Source organism: Crocuta crocuta, unplaced genomic scaffold (assembly GCF_008692635.1).
Source record: "Crocuta crocuta isolate KB4526 unplaced genomic scaffold, BGI_CrCroc_1.0 scaffold48, whole genome shotgun sequence".
Taxonomy (NCBI): Eukaryota; Metazoa; Chordata; class Mammalia; order Carnivora; family Hyaenidae; genus Crocuta; species Crocuta crocuta.
Window position 1 is genome coordinate 392,565 of NW_027533089.1, and position 10,754 is coordinate 403,318.

General features: G+C 34.2%; 1 pseudogene; it reads right to left on the minus strand.

Moving 5' to 3' along the window:
- Positions 1 to 3,173: 3,173 nt before the first annotated feature.
- On the minus strand, positions 3,174 to 3,873 carry LOC144216697 (transcription factor BTF3 pseudogene; annotated as a pseudogene).
- Positions 3,874 to 10,754: the final 6,881 nt, after the last annotated feature.

The window sequence follows — 10,754 nt, forward strand, 5'->3', positions numbered from 1 at the left end:
AATGTTTTGATTACAATAGGCTTATAGATTTAAAAAAAAATGTTTATTTACTTATTTTGAAAGAGAGAGCATGCACACACAAGCGGGGAGACAGACAGAGACAGAGAGAATCCCAAGGTGGCCCCACATTGTCAGCACAGAGCCTGATGTGGGCTCAATCCCATGAACTGTGAGATCATGACCTGAGCTGAAATCAAGAGTTGGAAGCTTAACTGACTTAGCTACTCAGGCATTCCTGGTAGTAGGTTTTGAGACAGAAGAGAGTCCTCTAGTTTTGTTTTACTTTCTCAAGATTGTTTTGGCTACTCAGAGTCCCTTGAGATATGAATTTTAGGATAGGATTTTCTATTAAAAAAGAAAAGCCAGTGGGATTTTGATAGAGACTGTATTGAATCTATAGATCACATTTGGGTGTATTGATTTAATACTATTAAGTATCCCATTCCATGAAAATAGGAAGTGTTTCAATTTATTTATGTCTTTAACTTTTTCAGCAATGTTTTGTAGTTTTCATTGTATAAATTTTTCACTTCTTTAATTCCTAAGTATTTTATTCTTTTTCATGTTGTTATAAATGTAATATTTTCCATAATTTCCTTTTCATATTGTTCATGAGTATATAGAAGTGCAACTGATTTTTTTAAAGTTTGTTTATTTGGAGAGCATCTGGGTGGGACAGAGAAAGAGGGGAAGAGAGAAAATCCCAAGCAGGCTCTGCACTGTCCACACATAGCCTGATACAGGCTCAAACTCATGAACTGTGGGATTATGACATGAGTCAAAAACAAGAGTCAGATGCTTAACTGACTGAGCCATCCACGCATGCCAAAATGCAACTGATTTTTGGATGCTGATTTTGTATCCTAGTACTTTACTAAATTAATTTATTAATTCTTAACAGGTTTTTTTAATGGAAACTTTAGGGTCTCCTACATATAAGATCATATTTACAACTTGATAAAATAAAATTTAATAAAATAAAAAGTCAACAAAGAGCCTAAATAGACATTTTTCCAAAGAAGATATACAAATAGGGAACTGGTACATGAAAAGATGCTCAACATCACTAATCATCAGGAAAATGCAAATCAAAACCACAAAGAACTAATACCTCACACCTGTTAGAATGGTTATCATCAAAAAGATAAGAGAGATAAATGCTGGTAAAGATGTGGGGAACAAAAAGAGAATCCCTATACATTGTAGATGGGAATGAATGTAAATCAGTACAACCATTATGGAAAACAGTGTGGAGGTTCCTCCAAAAACTAAAAACAAAATTACCATATGATTCAGCAATCCCAGTAATTTGTGACAACATGGGTGAGCATGAAGGGCATTATAGTAAGTGAAATAAGCCAGACAAAGAAAGAAAAATACTGCACAGTATCACCTGTAAGTGGAATCTAAAAAAAAAAGAAAAAAAAGTCAAACCTACAATCAAAGAGTAGAAAAGTGGTTAACAGAACTGGAGGATGGCAGAAATACAAAAAAGGTTGGTAGAATATAAACTTGCAGTTATAAAATGAATAAGGTCTAAAGATCTAATATATAACATGATAACTATACTTGGTAACAGACTATAATTGAAATTTGTGGACAGAACTTAAAGGTAAATATGTCAGATGATGGATATATTATTTAACTCAATTGGAGGGGGGGGCAGATTCTTTCCACAATGTATATGTATACTAAATCATCACACTGTACAGTTTAACTATTAAAATTTCATTTCCCAATTATAACTCAATAATGCTGAAGAACATATCATTTGTAAACAGATAATTTCACTTCTTCCTTTTCAATTTGATGCTTACCCACCCTCCACCCCCTCCCCTGACTAGAATTTCCAGCACTATGTTGAAGAGAAATGGTGAAAGTGGGAATCCTTGGCTTGTTCCTGACTGTAAAAGAAAAATTTTCCCTGCTTTTCAGCATGGAGTATGATGTTCACTGTAGGGTTTTCATATATGGCTTTCATTATGTTGAGGTAGTTTCCTTCTATTCCCAGTTTGTTGAATGTTTTTATCATGAAAAAGTATTAAATTTTGTGAAGTGCTTTTGTGTATCATTTGACATTACCATGTGGTTTCTCTGTATTTTTTTTTTTTTAATTTACTTAATTTGAAGGAGAGAGCACACGCATGACTGCAAGCAGGAGAAGGGCAGAGAGAGAAGGAGAGAGATAACCTCAAAAAGGCTCCATGCTGTCAACCCAACATCGGGCTTAAATTGACAAACCGTGAGATCATGACCTGAGCAGAAATCAAGAATTAAATGCTTAGACTACTGAGCCACTCAGGCACCCTAGTCCTTCATCCTTTTAATGAGATGTATTACCTTGATAAATTTTCATATGTGGAACCATCCTTGCATTCCAGGAATAGATCCCACTTGGTCATGATGCATAATCCTTTTAATATGCTGCTGAATTCAGTTAGTTAGTATTTTGATGAGATTTTTTTTCATCAATGTACATAAGGGATATTGGTCTGTAGTGTTTCTCTTGTAGTGTTTTTGGCTTTGCTATCAGAGTAATCTTAGTCTCATAGCATGAGGCAAGAAGTGTTCACTCCTCTTCAATTTTTGGGAAAAGGTTAGGAAGGATTGGTATTCTCTCTCCCTTAAATGTTTGCTAGAACTCAATAGTAAAGCCATCAGTTCCACAGCTTTTCATTCAGATTCTGGTTACCAATTCAATCTCCTTACTAGTTATAGTTCTATTTTTGTGTAATTTAGTCTTAGGAAGCTTTGTACTTCTAGGAACTTGTCCATTTCGTCTAGTTATCCAATTTGAGTAGAATTTAGTAATGAGTAGAATTTAGAATTTAGTCATTAGTAGTCCACACAATTCTAAGTGTGTCAAGCAAGTTCATGTTTTTGAACAATCAACGTTTGGTTTCATTGATTTTATTACTTTTCTATTCTCTATTCCATTTATCTCTATTCTTTGTTATTTCCTTCCTTCTACTAGCTTTGGACTTTTCTTTTTCTAGTTCCTTAAGTTGTAAAGTTAGCTTGTTGGTATATTTCTCTTTTTTTTAGTGTGATTTATAACAATTCTCCCCTTAAAAATAACTATCCCCTAGTTTTGGTACACTGAGTTTTCAATTGTCTCTTAAGCATTTTCTAATTTTTTTTTAAATCTTGTTTCAAACTTTATTCCCAGGCTTCTTCAGCTTAATTAGCTGCAAAGAATGAATTGCGTATAAGCAAAAACTGAAAAGAGCTGCAGTGTCCAAGGGGCTTGGGCTTAAAAATATTAGAGATTTAGATTCTATCAGTTCCATGAACAAACTTTTTAAAAAGCAGTCATAATATAAAATAGCAGCTCCCAGTAACTTCTTCAAGTTTTATCTTCTTCAGAAGCTGACTCAATTCAGTTTGCTTCATTCTTGGAAGCTTCATCAAAATTCTCCACAAGATCTGGAACTTCATCATCATCATCCTCTCTGGTAGCAAGTGGTGCCTTTCCATCCACAGATTGTTTGGGCAGAGCTTCAGCCAGCCTTCTTAAACTAGTCAGACTGTCTGCACCAAGCTGGTTTAAGATATTGGGTAGCATTTCTGTCAGCTGCTTTGTCTCAGCATGGCCTGTAATGGTGAAAGTGTTCACTGCCAGGGATGCCTGAACTTTAAGGTTGTGGATCACTGTTCCTTGGTTTGTAAACATATTCACTTCCTCAATACCAGAGATATTGTTCACCCCTAACTTCTTTAAGGAGAACTAAGTTTTTTTTATCATCTGCTGTAGCTGTTCTATGAACCACCTTCTTCTTTCGGCGAGCAGTTCCTTTCCCACCAATGCGCACTTTTGCTTGCAGTTTGGCAAGTTTCTCCTGGTTCATGATAGTCTCTTTCATCTTGTTGGAGCGGAAATGGGACCGTGTGGGGTACTAGGATTGGCGCTCAGGGGGTCTCGGGTGGACCAGCTGAAATTAGGCGCACACACGCGGGGATGCAAGATGGCAGCTACAGTATTTTCTAATTTTCTATGTGATTTCTTTTTTGAGCCACTGGTTGCTCAAGAATGTTGTTTAATGTCATTGGTAAAGTGAATTTTCCAACTTTTCCTCTGTTATGGATTTCTAAACTTAATCCTGCTGTGGTCAGACAACATACTTTTATGTATCTTTTTATAAATCTATTGAAACTTAATTTGTAGCTTGATATACGGTCTACCCTAGAAAATGTCCCATGTGCATTTGAGAAAAATGTGTATGTTCTTGGTGTTAGGTAGAGTGTTCTGTATATGCTAGTTCTTGTTAGTTTATTGTGTGAGTCCTCTCTTTCGTTAGCTTCTGTCGCACTCTACCCATTATCATAAGGGGAGTACTAAAGTTTTGAACTATTATTGTAAAATTGAATATTTTACCCTTCAATTCTGTCAGTTTTACTTCATATATATTTTGATGGTCTGTCATTAGGTGTATAAAAGTTTACAACTGGTATATCCTTTTGCTGTATTGAAAATTTTATTAAAATTTAATGTTTGTGTCTCTTGCAATCTCTTTGATTTAAAGTCTATTTTATCTGATATTAGTAAAGCCACCCCTGATCTTTGGATTACTATTTGCATGCAGTATCTTTTCCCATCCTTTCATTTTATATCTCTTTATGTCTTTTGATCTAAAGTGTGTCTCTTGTAGACATAATATAGTTGAATCAAGTGTTTTCCTATATTCTCCCTACTGTTGTGTTTTTAAGAGTTGAATTCATTTATAAAGTACTTACTAAAAAGAGGGACTTCTGTCATTTTGACTGTTTTCTATATGCCCGATGGGTTTTTGTTGTTGTCATCATTTCCTGCTTTACTGTCTTATGGTGATTTTTTTGTAGTCACATGTTTACTTTCTCATTTCCTTTTGAGTTTATACTGTAGCTTTTGTGATTACCATGGGGTTTACATTTAACATTCTAAACTTTTAATGCTTACCAACTTCAATAACATACAAAAACTCTGCTTTTACAGTTCTGTCCTCTCTTTTCATTGTTGAAGTCCCCCAAATTACATCTCCATACGTGTGTTCCCCAAAATATAATTATTTTAAATGTCATTAGTCTCAAATTGTGTAGAAAACAAAATGTGGAGTTATGAACCACAGTTACAATGCTGGTTTATAAATTAATAATTATTTAAAAATGTATTAAGTCTTTTAAATCATATAGAAAACAGGTGTAAACCTGTTATAAACCACTATTATAATGTTGGCTTTTATTACTGCCTATATATTTTCCTTTAATGAGATCTGTATTTCTCCAAGCAGCTTTGAAGTGCTGTCTAGTGTCCTTTAAGTTCACTCTGCATGACTCCCCTGAGTATTTCTTGCAGGGCAGGTCTAATGGTAACAAACTCTCTCAACTTTGTTTATTTGGGATTGTCTTAATTTCTCCTTTCCAAATTTGTTAAACATTTATTTAAAAAATTTTTTTTTAATGTTTACTTTTGAGACAGAGACACAGAGCATGAGCAGGGGAGGGGCAGAGAGAAGAGAGGGAGACAGAATATGAAGCAGGCTCCAGGCTCTGAGCTGTCAGCACAGAGCCCGACTTGGGGCTGAAACCTACAAACTGTGAGATCATGACCTGAGCTGACGTCGGACACTTAACCAACTGAGCCACCCAGGGACCTCTATCTAAACATTTATTTCTTCTTGAGAGACAGCGCACGAGCAGGGAAGGGGCAAAGAGAGAGGGAGACACAGAATCCAAAGCAGGCTCTGAGCTGTCAGCACAGACATGAACTCAGAAACCATGAGATCATGACCTGAATTGAAGTTGAATGCTTAACCAACTGAGCCATCCAGGAGCCCTCTCCCTCATTTTTAAAGAATGGTTTTGCTAGATATAGGATTCCTGGTTGAGAGTTTTTTCTTTCAGTATTTTTATCTATCAGCCCATTTCCTTCTGTTCTCCAGAGTTTTGAGGAAAAAAAAACAACAACCTGATAATCTCATTGAAGATCCCCTGCATTTGACAATTCACTTCTTTTTTGCTGTTTTCAAGACTCTTGTCTTTGTCTTTTGAAAGTCTGATTATGGTGTATCTTGATAGGGTCTCTGAGTTCATTTTACTGGAAATTTATTGAGCTCTTGGATCTCTATATTCACAATTTTCATCAGATTTAGGAAGTTTTCAGCCAGTATTTTTCAAATACTATGTCCCTTCCTCCCCTTTTCTGAGACTCCCGCAGTGCATGTACATCCGTTTGATGGTGTCCCACATACCCCTTAGGCTCTGTTTATTTTTCTTGAATCTTTTTTGCTTCTGTTCTTTGGACTTGATCATTGACCTATCTTCTGGTTTGTTGATTCTTTCTTCTACCTACTCAGTCTTCCTTGGAATTCCTCTAGAGACCTTTTCATTTCATTTATTGTCCTTTTCAGCCAGGTTTGTGGTTTGTTTGGTTTTTTTTCTCTAGCTTTCTGTGCACCTTCCTTTAATCTTTTGAGCATCTTTATAGTTTGTTTTAAAGTCTTTGTCTTTTAAATGCCATCAGGTCTACTTCAGGAACAGTTTCTGTTTTTCATTTCCTTTTGGATGGATCATACTTTCCTGGGTGGTTTTTTTTTCCCCCCTATGTCTTCTGGTTTTCTGTTGAAATGGCATTTTAACCTTACAATATCTTAGTTCTGGAAATCAGTTTCTTTTCTTTTCCAGGATTTACTGAGGGTTTTGTTGTTTTTTTTTTTTTTTGGTAGTTGTTGTTACTGTTTTTTGTTTGTTTGTTTGTGTTTTGATTGGTTTTGATGTCTCTATGCCAAGGATTAGCCCAAGGTATAACACCTACGGTTTTCTCATATCTTGTTTGAATCCTTCCCTGGGCATTTGTGGTCAATTTCTAATTTTTCCCATATAAGCAGTTTTTGAATTACCTAGTCTTTAATGTCTAGCTCCCAAAAGGGGGGAAAAAAAGAAAGAAAAAAGAAAAAGAAACAGGGGAACATAGGGGGATCAGTCTTTTTATACTCTTGGAAGTCATTTCACAAGGGGTTGGGGGACTGATTACAACGTTAAGAGATAGAACAAACATGGTTTCTCAATTCTTTGCACCTCCATGATCAAAAGCATAAATTAGCCATCAGCACTGATTCCCAATATTCTGAGGTGAAAGTTCTTTTTACCTATACTGGCTCCCACTGTGTGAAAGCTGCTCCAGGAATACATGCAGAGCTGCCTGCTATATGGTTGGGGTTGAGAAATGGGCATCTGCTACTCTGTTAAGAGCTAACTTTGAATAAAATTAACTTCAGTTTAATGTCAGAACTTTCCCCTGTTAAGTTGCAAGGCTTCAACAGACTCCAGAGTTCCAAAATAGTTACATCAAATAAATACTACTAGTGCAATTGTCATCTAGATGGGGAGATGGATTCCTGGTGCTTCCTACTCTACCATGTTTCCAGTATCCTTTCACATACAAATTTTTTTGTGTGTGAACAGCTTTTTGTTCCTCTTAAATACTCCTTAGTATGATAGCTAGGTCACATATAAGTGTACGTTTAACTTTATAACAAACTTCAAACTGTTGCAAAACAGCTGGACCACTTTGTACTTCCATCAGCAATGTATGAAAGCTGTAGTGCTCCATTCTTGGCAATTGTTGGTATTATCGGAATGCATTTTAAGCCATTCTAATAGGTGTGTAGTACTATATTATTGTGGCTATTTTACAGTTGTCTGAAGGGCTCATTAGCACATCATTATGTGCATCTTTTCATGAGCTTATTTGCCATCTGTGTTTAGTAAAAGATCTTCAAATTTATTATCCTTTTGCGGGACTTTTTTTTAAACTGCGTTTTGAAAGTCTTTTATATATTCTGGATAAAAGTCAAATGTATGCTTTGCAAAAATGTTTCCTAGTCTGTGGCTTGACTTTTTATTTTCTTAGTGTCTTCCAAAAAACACAAGATTTTTATTTAATGAAAGCCAATTCTTTCTTGCTTTCCTTCCTTCCTTCTTAGGGGGCTGTACATAAGAACTGGTCTAAGCAAGGTCATGCAGACTTCATCCTGTTTTTCTCCCCTAGGAGTTCTACAGTTTTACACTTTATATTTAGGGCTATAATTCATTTTTGAAGAATTATATTTTTGTGTAAAGCAAAAGCAATGTACTGAGGTCTTTATTTTTTAGTTTATGGATGTCCAATTATTCTAGCATCCTGAAGTGACTGTCCTTTCTTCACTGAATTGCTTTCTCACCTTTGTAAAAAAACTACTGCACATGTGTGCATCTATTTCTGGACTTTTCTGTTGCAGTGATCTATGTGTCCATCTTTTTGCCAATACCACACTAACTTGATTAGTTTGTAGTAAGTCTTAGAATTACATAAAGTTATGCAATTAAAATTCTTTTTTCAAAATTGTGCTGGCTATTCTAGTTCTATTGTTTTTCTAAAGAAATTTAAATCAGGTTGGCAGTATCACAAAATACTGTTAGGATTTTTGAATAGTAATGAATCAATCAGGGGAGTTGATATTCTTAAGAATCATGAGTCTTTTGATTCATGTACATAATATCGCTCCCCTTATTTAGATCATCACTTTTCATTATCAAAATTGGTGAAGGGTTGTAGGTTTAGTACACATTATGTAGACTTATACTTACTTGATACTACTGCATTTCATCTTGTTCTCAATCTTGGGGGAAAACATTTAGTGTTTAACCATTGTCAGGATGTATGTAGGCTTTGTAAACACTATTTACCAGATTAAGGAGGCTCTTTTCTAGTCCTATTATTATTGAATTCTTATTAAGAATGTTTATCAAATGCTTTCTTTTCATTTATTAAGATGATCATATGCTTTTTCTTTCTTTGCCTGTTGATATGGATTACCTAATTGGTTTTCAAAGGTTGGACTAGCCTGCATTTTCCAAGAAAAACTGCATTTGGTCATGATTTATAAAATTCTTTACACATTACTTGATTCAACTTAATATTTTGTTCAGGATTTTTGCATCTACACTCATGCTAAATATTGGTATGTCATTTCCTTGTAGCCTGTCTTGTTTTAGCATCAAGGTAATACAGGACTGTCATTCATTCATAAAATGAATCTGGAGGTGTTCTCTTGTATAGAATTGTTGGTTTCTTCATTTAATGTTTAGCAAACGTCACCAGTGAAGCTATCTTGGCCTTCAATTTACTTCGCAGGAAGACTTTTAACTAACAAAATAAATTCATTAAGTAGATATAGGATTGTTCAGGTTACCTACTTCTTGAACAATCTTTGGTAGTTTGTCACTTTAATGACATTGACCTATTTCATCAAAGTTGGAAATTTATGTAAATATATTTTCAAAATATTCTAAATATTTTCTTACAACTTTGGGGTTTTTTTCTTGGTAATTTGGCTAGAACTTTTTCAATGTTCTTGATCTTTTCAGGCACTGGTTTTGTTTACAATATTTTTTACTGTTCTGCTTACAATTTCACTGATTTATGCTTATTTTTAATATTTCCTTTTTCTGATTGCTCTGGGTTTAATTTCCTCTTCTTTTTCTAATTACTTAAGGTAGAAAACGGAATCATCAATCTGATTTTTCTTCTTTTCTAACATAAGCAAATTCTCATTAACACTTTTTTTGGTGTATTCCACAAATTTTTTATGAATTTTCATTTTCATTCAGCTCAAATACTTTTTAATTTCCCTTAAGAATTCTATCTTAGTCCAGGTTATTTACAAATATTATTTAATATACAGAAATTTGAACATTTTTCACATTTTTCTGTTACTGACACCTAATGTAGTTCAACTAAGGTCAGAGAATATACTTTATATAATCTGTTAAGGTTTTGAACTTATTAATGTTTTATCAGTACCAAATTATGTGTCTTCTAAATGATTGTTTTTTAGCTCTTGAGATGGAAAGGAAAAAAATCTTACTATTTTTATCCATGAAGACAAGCTTACAGTTCAAAAACAAAAAGTATACTGTGATATTAAAATTCCATGTAGAATGATTAGTGAAAAAAATTCTAAAAATGTTCCTTTGGGGAAGACCTCTGAAAACATAGCTGCAAAACACTGGATTAGAGGTGTTCCACTATTTTATTTGGATTTAAGTTTTGATAAATGTCATACAGAAAAATGTAAAAGAAACAAAAAAAAATACAGACCCCATGTCCCAAGACCCAGATTTAACAGATATTAATATTTTACCAAAATATTCTTCAAATAACTTTTTGAAAGAAATGTACAATATATAGAGCTACCCAAACCTCAATCTTTCCCTTCTCTTCTTTTCTTCCACAGCAAGACTTTAAATGCTTCCATAAATAATAATGGTATTTTACAGATCTTTTTCTAAGCTCTGAAAAGTTTCATATAATAAATTACCTTTACTAAGACTTGCTTCTTGAATTCTTAAAACTTTCAAGTATCCTAGTATATCAGTGCTATATCATAATTTAAAAAATTAACATTTCTTGTGTAGTCAAATACCCCTTTTCTCATTTTCAGTTGATGTAGTTTTTAATGGATGTAATCCCTTTTAATCATGTTGTTCTAACATGTTTTAATGTTTTAATCAAGATGTTCTAACATGTTAATTCATCTTCTAGATTCATCCCAAGGCCTTAAAGCTTCTGCTTGTTGCATACAGGGTCTCCCTTTCCCAGCATTTTTTCAATATTTAATGAGTTTGAGCTATGTATTTTAGTTTTCTTACTAGCCTTTATGTGAATCCAACACCTCTACAATAGTTTGCTTTCAGGAAATGTCAGAGTAGGATACATACAGAGGATATGTAGTAGC